Source organism: Cavia porcellus, unplaced genomic scaffold (assembly GCF_034190915.1).
Source record: "Cavia porcellus strain 051 isolate PalLab524CR breed Dunkin Hartley unplaced genomic scaffold, mCavPor4.1 scaffold_17, whole genome shotgun sequence".
In the NCBI taxonomy this organism is placed as follows: Eukaryota; Metazoa; Chordata; class Mammalia; order Rodentia; family Caviidae; genus Cavia; species Cavia porcellus.
Window position 1 is genome coordinate 38473440 of NW_026947500.1, and position 18658 is coordinate 38492097.

An 18658-nucleotide genomic window follows, 5' to 3' on the forward strand; every position below is an offset into this window, starting at 1 on the left:
TTGTTGAAAAGAAATGAATTTTTGTGAAGCTCTACAGGAATTTGGATAAATACTTTGGATAAATACCTGGTCTATCCAGGCAAATATTGTTTAAATATTAAGATTAAGACAATATAAGATAATCAAGGAAAATATGGTGATATTATACTGTTCTAGATAAGTTTTATAAATTTTTCTCAATTTCTCAAATCTCCATAATAGAACTGTAATTTCTTACTTTCCCTTTCCTTCCTTCCTTCCTTCCTTCCTTCCTTCCTTCCTTCCTTCCTTCCTTCCTTTCTTTCTTTCTTTCCTTTTTGTATAACGTCTTATATTTTCAAAGCAGCAGCTAAATTTAAAAGACAAATGCTGTACAGATACTTTGCTGAGTAATTATATAATATTCTGCAGTGTTAATTTTAAGATCAAGAATTGCTTCTTATAATACAATATTGAGAAAGCTAATTGTGTAACTGTATAATAAAACCTACTTCTCATCTGAGTTCTGCCTAAATGAAACAATACTAATTCTATTGGTTTTAGGCAATTCCTATTTGAAAAGAAAAAAAAATATTAAATCACTACAATAATTCTCACATATTAATTTACAATGATACCAATACACTCACCCTTCCTTTGAGGCAAATATACTCACTCACATAAAATTCACCCTTTTTTTTTGTCCAAAGTTTTATTAAGGCCTAAAATAATCAACTGTTGGAAATATTATCCCATTGTCTTAGATTTTTCATTGCTGAGAAAAAATGCCTGACACTCTAGAAAGAAAGATTTCTTTGGCTGACAGTTTGTGGAGGTTTGAGTTCATAGTTGGCTTGCTCCAAGCACTATGGCATGGCAGCGGGGCAGAGAAGAAACAGTCCATGGCAGACAGAAACCAGAATGGCAGCAAGCAGTGAGCTTCAAGTAACAAGCTGTGATCAAACCACTTTCTGGCCTTTGTTCCTTATCTAAGCTACTCATTCTTAGGGTGAGTAGCACTGCCACCTAGCGTGAAGCAGCCTTAATCCTAGCATCACACCCTGAATCAATTCCAGGAGCACATACCATATATCCAACCACCCAACAAGCCCCAACTCTGACCACATGAGGCTGGGAGTGGGGAGGGCATCTAGATAGAAAGCACAACACCTACAAAATTATACTTTCTAAGAAGAAAAATTACATGAGTGACAGTTTAGTTTGGATATCCTCCTTGATGTAATGTCAATTTGCTCTTGTTTATATTAAAACAGGAAAGGTTTGACAGACATGGTAACACTTTCTAATAACTAAATTTCTGGATGGACTTCACTGGCTAATTTAAATTATATGTAAAGAAATATTTCTTTACAAGTGGGCTATTTATTTGTTTCGATAGTTGTTTAAAATCATAGCACTTGCACTTATGTACAGGGCATAAGCTTTGATAATGATGATAAATTACTATGTTCCTCTGTTATGTGGTTACCACACTTTACATTGATCGGTGTTTCTGTGTATACTCCTTTTGCTTCTGAAAGAGTGCTTAGCTGTGAAACATCCTCAGACAGGTCCTTTAAGAGAGATTTCAGAAGAGAGTACTGTTCTGACAAGAGACTGAAGCTCTGTGCTTATTTTGCTCCTGACCATCCAATGAGACAAGATGTGAATGATGACACTGATATTGACTATCCTACCCTGATTAGGTCTAGGTTCATACAGTATCTTACAAATAAAAATAAAAGTAAAATTGCTACACCTTTAGGTTAGATGTAGTTATAAGTACATTCCGTGATATTTTCAGAATGATAGAACATGGAAACATATTTCTTGGGACATATCATGGTCATGGTCATTAAGTATCTTGTGTTTATAGTTGAGGATTATTTAGATATTGCAAAAATCTAATACTGAGATGACTATAGGAGTGAACCTCATAAGGGAAACTGAATTCATATATTGTCTGAAAATGAATTATATTAAATAATTTTACATGGGAAAAACAAATTAAATCCAATATATTTTTCTTAAATAAGTGATTTCACTTTAAGTCACAATTATGGGAAAGCAGAAAAATTAATTAAAATTAAATTATATGGCCCAGAAAACTCCAAACAGTGTTTGGATTTGTCCAATCACCTTGTACTGACTGGAAGTTCTCCTTAGGATATGAAACTGTGGATAATGATAGGAAACAGTTTCCCAATAGAGCATTAGAATAGCAAACACAGGACAAATTCATTCAACTCAGATTTAGCAAAAGAAGAGAATCCGAGCAAAAAAATGAAAACATGTTTTAGAATGGCAAAAAACGAACTCAAAAGGAAGGCAAAAGTGGAAAAATTATATTCAGGGATTGCATAGTTTTTTTTTTCCCTTTTGAAATTTATGCATTATTGGGAATTTAAAGGACTAGAAGAAAATTTAATTTCCTTTAAGACTATTTAACAAGTGCTACAAATTTATCAAGTAGTTATGATCCAGGTTTTAGAGTTACATGTACATATCTGTTTATACCCCTGTAATAGGCAGCCTTTAGGTATAACTTAGCTTACATGTTGTTCATTGATGGGGGCTTCCTGCCACTCCATATGCATGCATAAATACAGGAGGTTTATTAGAAGGACTCAATTGAGATATACAGTCTACCACAAATATATATATAGACACCTCAGCAGTTCACCACACCAAACACTGTCTGGAAGCTAACAGGCACCACTTTGAGCATCGTTTTCAACTGTAGAAGACAACAGTTACTTGTATTAATCTCATGATATCTCAGTAAATTTAATATTAAAATATTCATTGGAGTTTTTTTCTTGATGTACACACCTTTGCCTCTCTCTCTCTCTCTCTCTCTCTCTCTCTCTGTCTGTCTCTCTCTCTCTGTCTCAGTGATATTGACTCTCACTGAAACTGACTCAGTGATATTGACTGCAGAGAGAGAGAAAGAGCAAGAATATCATGCTCAAATCTTTGGTCACAGTGCACTCTACCAGCCAGAATTATATGAGGATTCTATGGGTATAAATGTGTCTGAGTGTATATATGTTTATGTGTGTATAACAAATATACGCATGGCTATTTATAATTATGGAAATAAATGGATCACAATGAATGTGAAATACTTATATAACTCCACTCAGTTTAGAACCTTTGAAGTTATTTCTTAATGAATTCAAAATGGTTTTTGATAGCTTATTATATTTCAGGTTTTGTTTGTGGTGTTTTTTATTTATTTATTTATTTATTTTTTGTACTAGGGAACAAATTCATGACCTTGTGCTTGCCAGGCAGGCACTATACCACTGAGCTATATCTCCAGCCCTATATTATTTTTTCACATTTTCATCTCAAGAAAAATGTTTTATGGCTCATGTAATCAGAACAATGTTGGAAAATCCTTCAATATCTAAAATTATTAATTAAATTCATTAGCACATATTGAAAAATAAGCCATTAGCTAAAACTTAAGGTGGAAAAAGAAGTAATCAGGTTAATTGTCCTAGCCTCAAGTGGCTGAAAGTCTGGAAATGTGATTAGTGTAGATGATAATATGGGATACAAGATTATGGTTAAAATGTTGCAGTGGTTTGAACGACAGAAGGGGGAGCAATTGTAGATGATTATCATGGTGAATAATTTATACAGAGCTTGAAGTAAAACTTAATTATCATATAGAGATAATGCAATAGGAAGAACTAAAATCTATTTAATTATGAAGGCTCTATCATTTAAGATACAATGTTAATGAAAATAAACAGCAACAAGAATACTCTCCTTACTGATGGAGTTTACTCTGTATTGGCAAAGAATATTGGCAGCTGTTTAGGTAAAAGGTAATAGTTAAAGAGAAACTACTTGGGGTAAAATAGTTAAAAGTATAATCGGTTGAAGACAGGTTGTTTTTATTTTAGTCTGTTGAATGCTTCAGTGGTAAAGACAAAATACATGTGTATTTTTGTCTGTGGAGGAATGCACACAGGAAAATGACAATTGCAAATCAAAAGTGGAATAGCTACTTAATAAAGCTCACAAAATTGTAGAGTTTAGATTAAGTTCAAATGTAAATGACTATTTGGGGAAACAACTCATAGAAAATAAGTCAAGAGAAATCGATATTTCAAGGTCCAAAGAAATTCATTGATGTGTGTATCAAATAACCTCCTGTTTTCTGCAAGCCAGACAAGTAGTTTCTCTGAAACAAATGCACAACAAGTGAGAGTTTGAACCCAAGGAGGACACATTCAGAGACAAATTCTTACTCAAGACCAGGCAGTTTGAGCCAGTGTGGGCATGGAAATACCTGCGGATGTCAAAAAATTCATATTATCTTTGCATCCTGCAATGTTTGATCTAGTGAATGAATTATAACACCATCAAATAAGCACAAAAATAAGTAATAACTAGGGAACTGGTATAGAAATGATACAGATTTGATAGAGACCCAAAAGCTGATAGAGACTCTGAATGACTATGGATACATAGGGGAAATAAAGCTACAGGGTGCCATCTAATGCACAGGGTGATACAGAAAGAAAGAAGGAAGGAAAATGTTAAATAATTGGCTCAGTACAAGTCAAAGAGTAAGGGAAGTAGGAGTGAATCCAAGTTTCTTCAATCAGAAAGCTGCCTATTGAAGCTTTGTGTGCAGACAGCTGTTACTATAAACAGAGAGATTCCAAGCAAAACTGCGATTTATGTGCTCAGATGCCTGATGGAGCCCTGTCACAGGTATACGCATCGACCTCATCTCCCTGGTTAAGTTTGGCCCGTATGAAGTATCCAGCAACTAAAGATGTTAATTCACAAACATAGCCATTTGCAATGCACTTAAGTCACATGTAAGATAACTTTTGCTTTTATTTGTTTTTAGAAAGCTTTTACTGTTGTACTCACATGAATTTAGTGGACTGGATGATGTTCCAGCTGCTTTGGCCCCACTCTCACTGGGAGATCTTGCAGTCTTGTAATAAAGAAAATCATTTCTAGGAGAGACACAAAATTAAAACATGACATTAGTTTTAAGAAATTTAGAAATTAGGTCCACTAAAATTATTTCAAATCAAACCATACCCAATGGAGCAACATAAAGGGAGCAATTTTTATTGTTTTATATTTATCCAAATCTATATTCATTTTACAGTATCATGTCTGAGGCATTTTCCAGACTGTGAAAGGTTTATTTTTTTTAATTAAAAAATTCTTTTACAGTGATGGTAATCACATTGTATGGATCTGGAAAAAAAATCTCACTTTGTCTTTTATTTCTTTGTCCTGGAAAATTGAGTGAGATATTTTCTAAAGAAAAAAAAAAAAAAACATAAAATTTCTGTTGCTTTTGCTTGCCATTTTTGCACCCTCTAATTTTGTCAAATGAATTTATCACTCTTTCTTAAACACACTCTATTTTTTCACATATCTGTATCATCTTTCCTGCTGCCTTTTGATCTGATACAATTTTTATGTTCCATTCTGTTCTAGCAAATTCATAATCATTCTTTAATGCCTATTTCAAATATTTTTTCTGCCTTAAAGGTGCATATCAAAATTAATAATTATCCTCTCTATTCACATAACCCAGGATGTCCATTTATATTGAGACTTATGAGCAATGTTACTAGTTTTCTTTCCTTATGTTTGTGCTTTGTAGTCAGCAAAAATATTTTATCATTGTGTGAATATACTCTGTTTTTTTAAATCATCTGTCTATAAGACAGACATTCAAATATTATACATGTTTAAATATAATTATAATAGGCATGCAAATATAATGTTCATTTGCATCTTACTGTCTCCTGAAATAAATGAAACATTTAGTACCACTATAAACCAAATGTAGTAAATGCTGGGTTAAATCAGCCACTTAATTAAAACTGGCAGAGAATATACTGCAACAGTTTGAAAATTTTATCTAATTCAAAAGAACTTTTTCTATCTGCAAAACAGGATGCTTATTTCTCCTGATTGATCACATATTTTGAGTCTTCTTAAGTTTCTGAGTTTGTCTGCTTTTGTCTTGTAATATTAAAATGCACCATGGCTCACAACTTGCCTGTCTTCTTGTTTCTATTAGACTACCTTCAAGACTTCATCCTGTATTATCGTTTTAAATACCATTTATACATTCAGGATTGCCAAGACCAGGTTTTAGTCTAGACTTGCAGTAAATGTCATAATGAACTATCTTCTTGATATATTCACTTAGCATGCTGATGGGCATTTGAAACGCCCAGCCAACATCAATTTGTTTTTGCTAGTTCCTCCCAATAAATACAATTCCTTCTACCATTTCCTCATTAAAAAAATTAGAGTGACTTTTATTCTATTCTTTCTTCCTCGTCTGTATCAAGTACATCAGAAAAAATCTTGTTTGTTCTTTGTGTTTAAACATTTACAATTTTTTTCTACACTTTGAACATTTTGTTCTACATTACTGTAAGTTTTCTGAAGTTTTGTTGTTCTAGACTCTTGATGTACCGTGTTCCTTCCTTTTGTCTATTCTTAAATAAAAGCACAATATTGCAATAAAATGTAAATTATATTACCTCTCTTCTCTGCTGAGAAACTTCCATCTTAGTCTAATAAAAGTTAAAACAACTAAAAAGATCAATGAAATCATGCACCATCTTGTTTCATGATGGCTCTCAAACCACCCCATCTTTGGTTACTCTGCTTATATTTTAATTGGCTGCTGTCTGTTGCTCAATAAACTAAGCATATTTCATTCCGTAGCCTTTGCTTTGCTTCTGTTATTCCATCTCCTTGTAATGTGCTTCCTTTGATCCAGGTGAATCTCTTGATTGATCCCCCTGACTCTTTACTGAAATTCATTCATTCTTTCCATTAAATCTTCCCTATCGGAAAAGTTAACACGTCAAACCCTCTACTGTTGGCATGCCTTATTCTTGTTACCATTTAAATTTCCTCCAGAGCATTTATTTCCATGTTGGAAACAAACTGCTTCTCACGACTGTTTAAATTCTTCTTCTCCCCTTACAAAAGAATACTCCATGAAGATGCCAACTGTCATTAGTTTCATCCAGTGCCTTCAATCATGAGCAACGCATGGCAACCCTTACATATATTTGGTTTACGGATGAAGTTATTCCAAGCAGACTGATAAACAATTTGTCAATATTATTGGACCCAAAGTGTAGTAGTGATACAACTTACTCAACAGATATGCGGAGGAAAATTTCACCATTTTATTATCAATGTTTTCATCTCTACCCATTCCTAACAAAAGAAATTCTTGCTTACAGGATAAAAAGGTTATCCCATTGCAGGATAAGAGCACATTTGTGTGATTAATTCTCTCAAGTAATGAAAAAGTCCCTGAAAAATGAATTTCTTTATTCAACCTAAGAAAAGAAAAGGTTGAGTCATGTTCCACCACATTTTAGAAATTTAACTTTATTCTGCGTAGCAGGTCTTTACCTATAAAACTGAAATAATACATTACCACAAGGAAACTGAGTAAATAAAAAGAAGAAATAATAAAAATGTGATTTCAGGATCAAAAACTATTAAATAAGGCAGTGTCGACTCGCGTATACAATACAGTTGACAAATACATCAACACTGTATGTAAAGCTTAAGTTTCAAAGATTTTTAGGTGTCTGACCTAGCTTATAAAGGGAAACAGAATGAACACAAATAACCTGATGCTAAACCTCAAATATCTAGAAAAAGCAGAGCAAGTCAAGCCCAAAGCCAAAAGAAGAGAGGAAATTATAAAGATCAGAGTAGAAATCAACACAATAGAGACTAAGAAAAAAATACAAAGAATTAATGAATCAAAGAGTTGGTTCTTTGAAATAATAAATGAAGTTGATAAGCCTTAAGCCAAACATTTTTAAAATGAAAGAAAAAAAATCAAATTCATGCAATAAGAAATGAAAAGGGTGAAATTACTATAGACCTTGTGGAAATACAAAAGATCGTCAATACTTACTGCAAAAACCTTTACTTCCATTGGCTCAATAACACAGAATAAATGGTCAGAATCCTAAAACCACATGAATTTCCAAAGCTGGATCAAGAAGATGTAAAAGTGCTGAATAACCCAGTTTCAGTTAATGAAACTGAAAATATAATTAGAATCTTACCAACAAAGAAGAGCCCAGATCCTGATGGATTTTCTGCTGAATTTGATAAGAAATTCAAAGAAGACTTAATCCAAATTCTACTCAAACACTTCAGTGAAATTGAAAGGAAAGCAGTTCACCCTAACTTATTCCTGGAAGCAAGTATTACCCTAATACAAAAACCAGAGAAAGACCCAACCAAAAAAGAGAACTATATCCCAAGGTGCTTCAGAATTACTTATGGATATTAAAGTACTGACCTGGTCAAATAAGGATTGATTATACTAAAATAGAAAATGTATATGAATGTACTACAATATATTTTCTTCAATGAATGTGAGATGTATATATCATAAAATGAATCAGAAAATGGAAAGACATTTCTTGTTCATGGAAAGAGAGAACAAAACATTGTGAAAATGGCTTCTCCCAAAATTATTATACAGATTTATTTCAATTCCAGTCAAAATACCATTAATATACCTCACTGACCTAGAGAAATCATTTCTAAAATTTATCTGTAACCAGAAGAGACCTTAGATAGCAAAGGCAATTCTGGTCGACAAAGTCAAGGCAGGAGGCATCACAATCCCTGTCTTGAAGTTATACTGCAAAACTACTGTGATATAATCAGGATGGTACTGAGTTAAAAACACACCTAAAGAATAATGTAATAGATTAGAAGATATGGTCACAACTACAAACACATTTAGTCACTTTATGTTTGACAAAGGGGCCAAACATGTTTACTGGAAGAAAGATTGCCTGTTTAATAAGTGATGTTCCAAAAACTGGCTTCCCATATGCCAAAAACTAAAACTAGACCCAAGCCTATCACTATTCAGAAAACTAAAGTCAAAATGAATCAAAGGTCTAAATGTAGAAACAGAAAAAAAATCTTCTAGGAGACAAAGTAGATAGAAATCTTGAAGACATTGGGATAGGCAGAGAGTTCATGAACACAAATAAAAATGCATGGGAAATATTTTCCACAATGAACAACTGGGATCTTGTCTTAAGTTTTGTATGACAAACAAACTCCAAGAAGAGTGAAAAGAAAACTCACAAATTGTGAAAAAATCTTAGATAACAGTCCCACAAACAAAAGACTTCTACCTAGAACATATAAAGAAATTTTAAAAATTCAGGATCCTGAAATTCAAAGTACCAATCCAAAAATGGACATCTGAGATGAATGTACACTTTTCAAATAAAGAAATACAAATGGCAAATAAATACATGAAGAGATGTTCAGCATCATAGGTCATTAGAGAAATGCAAATTACAAAAAAAAAAAAAAAAAAAAAAAAAAAAACCATTGAGATTCCATCTCACTCCAGAAACAATGGCCAGGATCAAGAAAACCAACAACAACAAATGCTAGAAAAGCAAAAGCTTTGGGGAAAAAGGAACTCTTCTGCACTATTGGTGGGTGTGTAGACTGATGCAACCACTGTGAAAATCAGTCTAGAGGAGATATGGTATGTTTATACATTGGAGTACTACTCAGCTATAAAGAAGGATCACATTTAGGCTATTATAGGTAAACAGATGTGACTTGAGACAATACCCATAAGTGAAATAAACCAAGCTCACATGTGTAAATACTATATTGTTTCTTTTTTTGTCTTTTTCCTTAGTGTAAAAAACTGAAAGAGTAAATAAGATACCACATCTTCAGTAAATACTGTGAAAGAGTAAGAAACTGCTCAACAGGGAAAAAATAACTCTGATAAGAAAAGGAGAAAAGAAGGAAGGGAAAAGGAAAAAGCTATAAATTTATATACATGCACACTTAAGATAACTAAGTTGATTGTACTACCAATTCTACCTGGAACAAAACAGCCAACATTCATGGGTTTAGATTAATTTTACATGTTTATATTGTCTTGTTTTTTTTTTTTTTTAATTTTATTTAAGAGGAAAAAGAGAAAAACACAAAACAAAACAAAGCGGTGTAAGGGTACAATGTTAATTTGTGATGGGTATTGTACTAATCCTGGGTCTTTAAATTGTATAGATGGACATTTTCCATCATCATATTAATAATATAGCTGTCTAAAATGTGCGATTTATATTGCTTGATATATAGAGATAGGAAATTTTCATATTCTAATAAGTATAATCCTAATAGTTATGAGTAATACATATTATGTTCTACTATAATTTGCTTATATCCATTATTGTAGTTAATTATTAAAGAATTATATATGCCTATGCTTTTAACTAATCATCTCCATTTTAAAGTTAAAGAATAGAATCCATATACTAAGGGAGTGAGTGAACAAAAATAGTAAAGGGATAGTATGTACACGTGCCATTTCCTCAATGTGAATGAAATCATTATGTACCATAAATATATAACAATTTAAAATTGTTGTGCAAACTTTGATGTGAAAATTAAAGCAATAATAATACTAATAATAATTTGCACAAAGACTCACAACCTAATAGTAATAAATACAAACTGAAACAGAAACAGCCTGCCATCTTATATTTTGTATAGTATAGCTTTGAAAATTGAAATAAATAAATTTTAACTCAAAATTGAGTTTATATCATTAACATAGTATTGTTTCAAAAAGCTGTATGTTAACAGAAAATTTTAGGAATATCTGGAAGCCTAGTAATGAATTTCAAAACAAAATACTGATTTCAGAGTAACATTCTTAGAACTGGTTATTTTACTGTAACTAGTTAGTTGAGAAACACTCCAAGTTTCCATAGTAATTTATTTTTCTTTCTAATACTGTCTGAGTGTCTATGAACTGATTTATTTTAATGTTGGAAAGTAATAGCAGTAATTCACTGTGATTACCAAGAGTCAGTTATGGAAAAAAAAAAAGAAAAAGCCAGAAGAACCATTGCCTGAAGTTACTTTAAAAGAATCACTTGAGAATGTTCTTTCAGTCGCAATCTAGCATTGACAGAAGGGGGCGAGGATGAATGAACAGGTCCATGACTTCCTCATACTCTGACAGTTCTTTTCTCCTCATAAACAGCTCCACTGTCAGGAAAAAACCATAATCTCCCGCTGACCTTTCTCCATGTGGAAGAAAGCACTACAATGAATCTGAGCAGTCACAGAGAAGAGATCCGAGAGAAGACAAGGAAATCTTTTAGATTCTGCTTGCCAACAAGCTGAAGAACAATTTTAGAGTATGACTATTCCACAACAAGTACAGACATGATGCAAATTATCATCTTCACAATCATGATCATGTAGTAATTATACACACTGAATTTGTGTTGATGTTGGTAAGCACATATAATTCATTTTGATTTAGTGTTGTATAGGTTAGCTTGGAAATATCATTGGTCAGTTTGAGACAGGATATCTTCTTATGCAGATAAACATGATGTCCTTAAATATAGTTGAGCAAGCTAAGATACACGAGAGTTAAATGGTTGGTCCCAGACAACAAAACTAATGTCCTAGATGAAGAAATTCTGACTGACATTCCACCAATCTCCAACATTTTTTATTCTATCAATTTTCCACCAAAACTCAAGATCTACCTGAAGAACCTTTGACATTTCATGATTAAGGTTTCTATATCCCCTTAATTTATTTATCCTTAAAGGTAGAGAAATTTGTATTTGTTTCACACTCATCTCCATTGATTAAATTCTATCATGTAATGATTCTGTCTTTCAAATATATGATTTAAAAACATAATCTGGAACTGATAATATTCCACAATGTTACTAAAGGTTAGAAAACAGGTGGCTGCTTAAGGCTGGGGCAAGTGCATAAATTATCATCTAGAATTAAAATCATACTTACATAATTATAAAACATTGCAGAAACGTTTATGAAATGATTCAACCAAAAAAAGGAAAGCTCAAAACCATGTATTATCTATGATGATGAATATATATTTATATATGCACATTACAAGGAATAGAATAATACAGAACAACTTTTTCATAATTTAATGGGGATGGTATAAGACTGGGTAATATTTTAATATTGAATATTAATACTTTTACAAAAATTTTTATGATATGAATGATGAATCATTGAATTTTAAAATAGCTAGTATAATTATGAAATTCAAAACAATGATTCAGCTTTGGTGCCTAGGTATATAGGTCGAGAAATTATTTACTCAATGCTGATTAAAAATAAACTCTAAGAAGCACTTTCAAATCATTATATCTTTTTGCAGAACCATAAATCCTAACACACATGCCTCTTAGTAATTAACTCTGAAATCCTTGATTGTGCTCTTTAGAAATCATCCTACTGGAGTGATGAATAGCCTAAAAATAAAAAGCCTTTATTTATTCATTCCCTCATCCATTTACCTACGCAACTACTCATTCATTCATTCATACAACACATTAACTGCTCATTCTGTTTAATACAGTGTTTTAAAAGCAAGGAATTATAAAGAAAATAAATAGGTTCATCCTTAGCTACTCCTAACAATCCAAACCTGAAAACATTTAACCATATGGAAAGAGAAAAGGCTCAAAAAAACTGTGTAACCCTTTTGCTCACCTAGTTCTAAATGAACATACAGAGAGGAGCAGAAAGCCTTCAAAGCCTTGCTCCAGTGTTTCCAGAATGGACCCATGATGTAGAATAAGTTAGAAGTAGTTTTTCATTGCAGCCACCATTGGCCAACCAACTAAGTTAAGCAGAAGGGGTTCATCAGGAAGGCTAGACCTTATTCCCCCAATGTATCCCACTGTGCAAGATCCACAAGGGTCCTAACAAGTCAGCACACATCAAAAAGCCTTTTGACTACACAGTATTAAATGAGTCAGATTTGGTCCTATCTCAGCTGAATACATTAATTTATGTGACTAATGCTAGTCACTTGTAAAACACCTACTGTATGGCAAATACATAATATACACTGCTATTATAATCGCATTATCACAGCTCCCCTGTTTTTCATTTTATCTTAGTCTTATGCAATTTTCTCATCTGTGAAACTGTGATAATAATAACTATCGAGATTACTAAAACGATATGAACAAGCTGAGACACATTATATATACCACACATGTTGATGATGATATACCATCACCTGAACCTCATAGTAACACCTGGAAGTAGATTTTATTATCTACTCTTTATAGAGGAAGAAATACCACAAAATCACTAAGTAAACTGATCAAAGGCACATATTATTGAATATTGTTTAATGTTTTTTTCAACCTGTCCCTCCTCTCTTCTCCTTCCCTATGTTTATAAACCAGGCCCTAACAAATTTCTCTAAAAAGATTGTCAGTAAATTGCTTCAAAAGTGTCCCTTGGCTAGTTTTATTGATGGTCCTGTACATTTTCTACAATGTCTATTTCTGACAATAAAAAACAAAACAAGACAAAACTATCTTCTTCCCCCTGGCTGAAAACCTGAGTGACTCTCTATAGCACCTAAAATAAACTGCAAGGTTCTTGGAAGAGCATTTGTGCTTTGCAAATTTAAAAAACAAAAGCAAAACAAAAAGTACATCTCTGACTCAAACTTGAGTCAGAACTGTAGATACCTGAATTTAAAGTTAGATTGTCTCAAACTGAGGGCGAATCTGAATTCAATGTATAAGTGATCTTAATTTCAGTTGTAGAACAAATTCCCTGTTCTTTGACTTTACTGCTGCATAACATTTCACTTGGGAAATTGGGACCCTAGCACTGAACATGCATCTTTTTTACACATTGCATGTGTTGTACTCTAACTAAAGAGTGTTGTCATCCTGTTCTATACTCACCCATTGCCCTAGTTATTTTCTCTAATCACCCTGTAACTCCTCTTTGCTAAAGCAGCTGTTTCTCACAACTGACCACCATGGAGCAACTGACCACAATGTTGTAATTTACCAAAGCAAGCACTACCATACTGCTCTGTATGTGCCATCAACCTAGTAACCTGTGTGCTATGTTAACCTTTGTTCCTTTTGCAAGGGAAAATTGTTCCTGGAATCAGTCGATCTCGAGTTACCTATATTATGTCTCAATCATTGTCCTCTTTTTGAAAGACATTTGTTTCTGGAATTAGCAGACCACAAGTCACCAAGTTACTGTAAATAAAGAACTCATTGAATACCAGCTATCAAAATTTCCTCAAGGCAACTGACTACGCCAGAAACTCTGCCCCCAAATCAAATAAGGGGACAAAGGTCTCCCTCAATCTTATTCTTCTCCCACCCCTTACATTGTGGTTTTTCCCATTATAAGCCTGACAAAGTTTCAACCTGGTTGCACAGTTTTGCAAATTCCAATGCACTATGCTGCTGGTGCCAGCTTAAATAAAGTGCTTCTTTTTCTTTTAAATATGTCTTGCCCCATTTTGGATAGCATTTTGGGGTACAACAGTATGTATTCATTAAATTATGTTCATTGTTGGTGCTATTTGTAGGAAGCTGAAAATGGTTTCCTTTATAATTCCAGTAAATAGGTATATATTCAACAAGGGAAACAAGGAAGGAGAACAGGAAATTGGTTAAAAAAAACCTATAATTCACTGGCTAATTTTTATAAATTTTATTTTGAGGTATTAAAATACAACAGAACAAGACAGAATAAATCCAACTGAGACAGTGTAGTGAAATTGGTATAGAATTTCACAGCATATTACCGAGATAATAGTAATAGGTATCACAGAATATCTTGTTATTTTCACAATAGTTGTTCTTTCAACCATGTATATCAAAATAAAATGAAATACAGAACATTATAGAACTTATCAAAACAGAATATTGAATAGAGCAGTACCATTAATCAGAATAATGCAAAACAATAATAAAAATATTTGCCTTCAAAGAAATGGTCGAAGTAAATCCCCCTTATTTGCTATGGTCAACCTCCCAAGAGATGTACAGATCTCTGGTTCCCATTTGCTAATGGGGGGCAGGAGAAAACGGTTAGGGAAGTGAGATGATTGGCTATCAACCCCTGCATCAGTAGGTTCACTACTGCTTAGCAGGGAGGGAAGCTGGTTGCTTGGTTTCCCAGCATCCTAAGTTCCAATATAGCACTGATCTCAAGAGACACTGGTGGTTATCCCCCTGAATGGGCCACAGCCTACCACACCACAGCTGCTCATCAGGGAGGGGTACTGGTTGCTTGGTTTCCCAGAACCCTATGTTCCAACATGACATGGACCTCAGAAGACACTGGTCAATTCATTGGCTCTTGTAGTAGAAAAATAATGTTACAACACATTCCGATCATACGCTAGAAAATTCCAAGAAATCACAAGTATTAAAAAAAAAAATTAGGCCATAATATAAAACTAGCTAGATTCAACAAGGACATGGGAGGTCAGATGAGGTTTTTAAATCAGTATGAGTCAGGTAAAAGCAAAAATACTTAAAATGAGATACTTAATTATGTGTCAATGACACAGCAACAAAAGTATAAAAGTATCCATAAAATAATAATTTTTCTCATAATATATGTTAAGAAAGGTTTGTGGCAGATTTACTAAAAATAGGATCATTCTAGAGCATACACACTTGAAATGTTAAAACAGTCTGATTTTATAGGTCTCTAAGAATATACTTTCTTCCCACAGAATGCCCTCATATAAATTTTACACATGCTTCTGTTAAATATAGGTTAACTGACAAGATTATTTTGAAATGCTCACAGTAATTAATCAAGGCTGTTTCATTTAGTGATGAGATTTATTCAGTGATATTTCAAGATTGGTTAAAATAGGATTATAAGGATGAAAACTCACTTGAACTCAGGAGAATATTTTGGGTATGGGGAAACTAAATGTAATATTCTGAAACTCACATCTAGCAGTAGTGACATTAAGCTAAATTTCAATGCTCTTCAGATTGATGCAGAGAGAAGTATACACTGCGATTTGCTTGAGCTGACCTAAATAAATTCATTTTGTAGAATGGCACCCTTTTAGCACTCACATATTCATATGCTCATTTAAAAAAAAACTACGTACCAAAAAGTGTGCTAAACATCAACATAAAAGAAATAACCCAATACCTTTCTGGATTGTACAGGGTCATACTCTGAATAGGAGATGAGGATGAGAAAAACAATGAATGCAGGGTTTTATTTGAGATACTATGTATGTACAGAAGTAAAGAAAAGATTGCAAATGGCTATGCAAATCCAGGAATAAAAAAGGTAGGCACCAAGAAGAGATAAGACATGCAAGCAATTCATTGGGAGAAATTCCTACCAATGATTAGAAGAAGTAAGCAGAAAAAAGGGAACGTTTCGTACTATGTTAAAGTCTGACAACTGTGGATGGAAAATGAAGAACCAAAATTTGATGAAAAGAGTCCCAGAAAGATGCATCTAGTATGCATCTAGTATCTAGAACTCATACTAGCTAGTATGAGTTCATGAATTGAAGTTCTGAATGAAAAAGATTCAGGATTCACAGGAACAGATCTCAACAAGGAGCAGTCCTTGGCTGGAAATAGGCCATAAGAAACATATCCTAGCCGAGAAATTCATTGTATACAAAGAGCAAGCCTTGTATTATCAGACAGTCATGCTCCCGGCACCAACACTGATGGCTCTCTCACGACTGCTGCCCTGGGAGTAGCTCTTCTTGGTAGTCAGGACTATGGTAAATGTTGTAGTTTTAAAAGAAAAACTGCAAATCATAAAATGAACAAGGTGAAGCCGGAAAATCTCAGGTATAAACTGATACAGTGAATTCTAGGACAGGTTAATGAGTGTAACAAGCTATAAATGGTACCCTAAGGATGCAGCATGTATCCAAGAGCCTTGGCAAGAAGTATGTGAGAGACAGGCAGGTTTCACACCAGGAAGAACAAGGTGAATTCTACCAAGATGTCTGTTTCTACCTATAGATGATGTGGGGTCACTGAATGGATTAATTGTTCAAAGAACCAGTTTGTAATTTGAACTATAGGAAGACTCTTGAGGTACAGAACGTATTCAGACAGTGGATTCTGAGGAATAAATGAGAGGAAGACATTAGTATTAAATAAGTAGTTCTGGGCAGATCTGAGTTCTGGTCCTGACAGTACCACTTACTAATTGTATGACTCCAGGCAAGTCATTCATCTTCCCAGCAATTCTAGCACTGGGTTTCTGTTTTAACTGTTACACAAATATCCCTAACTACATGTGGATCATGACTATACAATTAATTAAGATCGTGCTTAGGAGCTTAGGGATCAAACCAGACATAAACCTCTTCTCCTACTGTATGCCAAGGATATGCACACCAGCCCAGTTTAGAAATGTCTCTCAGAGACTCAGGCTATTGTTCTTGTTTGTTTTTTAAGTAAACTGGTAAAACACACACACACACACACACACACACACACACACACACACACGTGTTCCTCATAAGGTTGTTTTCTATGAACTATATACATGGGAAGTTTTAGCTCATTCACTGTGCATAAAAATGTTCAAATAACCATTTTCCCCAGTAATCACACACTTATAGAGGTTCACAGCACCTCTGCACACTGATCATCCGTGCACTCTTGACTTTAGAAAAGCAAATTGACACGTTAAGAGTTTAAGTAAGTGGCTCACAGTCATATTTCTGGCTGACTCCCCTGGGTGGTTACTCTCAGTTGCCTGATTTCATAGCCCATGGTCTAAACCACTATTCTCCATTCCATTCCTTGCAGGACTAAGCAGTGCAATCCACCTGCCAGAGAAAAGGCAATTCAGAGAACTCATTTGCTGGCTATGGTTGGGTTTCCTTGTATTATTAGAATATTTTAAAACAGAATTGGAGAACATTTAAACAAAGCTTCCTCATTTTCCTCCAGAGGTTTTATCCAGTTCATTTAAACAGGATATTACACCTATCACATCGATTGTAAAGTAAAGCTGTAGTCCTTAATTTGAAATTCAGTTAAGTGAGGGAATAAGTAGGTAAAAATGATGAAGATGGTTTTTCTCAAAAATATCTACCTTTTTGAATAAGTCTTTTATTTTGGGGGATCTACTTTTTTAGAGTTCTTCATGTATTTTACAAATAAATGTTCTTTCTGAGGAATTGCTGGCAATTTTTTTTTTTTTTATCATGTTGAATGTTGGTTTTTCACTCTGTTGGTTGTTTCTTGGTTGCACAGTAATACAAATGAGCAACACATACATAAAGCAATTTTTAATCACTGGTCCTTAAAGAAGTATAAATTAAAACAATACTGGGATTACATATCACTTCAGAAAGAATGGCCATTGTATCACAAAAATAGAAAGATAGAAAAATAATAACGAACTTTAGAAAGGCTGCAGAGGAAAATAAATGCTTTCCATTGTTGGTGGAAATGTAAAATAGTACAACCACCATGAAAGTAAATATGAAAATTGCGCAAAAATTAGACCTAGAAATTCCCTGTGACCCAACTTCTTTCTAGATAACTTATCACAAGAATTAAAAACATCTCATTACAGCGATCCATGCATACGCATGTGTATAGCAGCACAATTCATAATAGCTAAATCTTGGAGATGGCATCCAGGCCCATCCAAAACATGAGAGGATTAACAATGTGGTAATTTTGTATCATGGAATATTATTGTCTCATAACAAAAAATAAGTGAGTAATTTGTAGAAAAATTGATGGACCTTGAGACCATAATTTTCTGTAAAATAAATCAGACATACAAGTTTAAATAT

At 33.5% G+C, this 18658-nt stretch overlaps 1 protein-coding gene across 4 annotated transcripts in view; it reads right to left on the bottom strand.

The window, feature by feature from the left end:
* The window catches only part of Lrrc4c (leucine rich repeat containing 4C), a 1223661-nt gene that overhangs the window by 719254 nt on the left and 485749 nt on the right, over positions 1-18658 (bottom strand). For all 4 annotated transcript variants that reach the window (XR_010040205.1, XM_063227790.1, XM_023563016.2 and 1 more), the window contains exon 3: positions 4858-4946. The gene's annotated coding sequence lies outside the window, so the exon portion shown is untranslated. The remainder of the gene's footprint in view (positions 1-4857; positions 4947-18658) is intronic.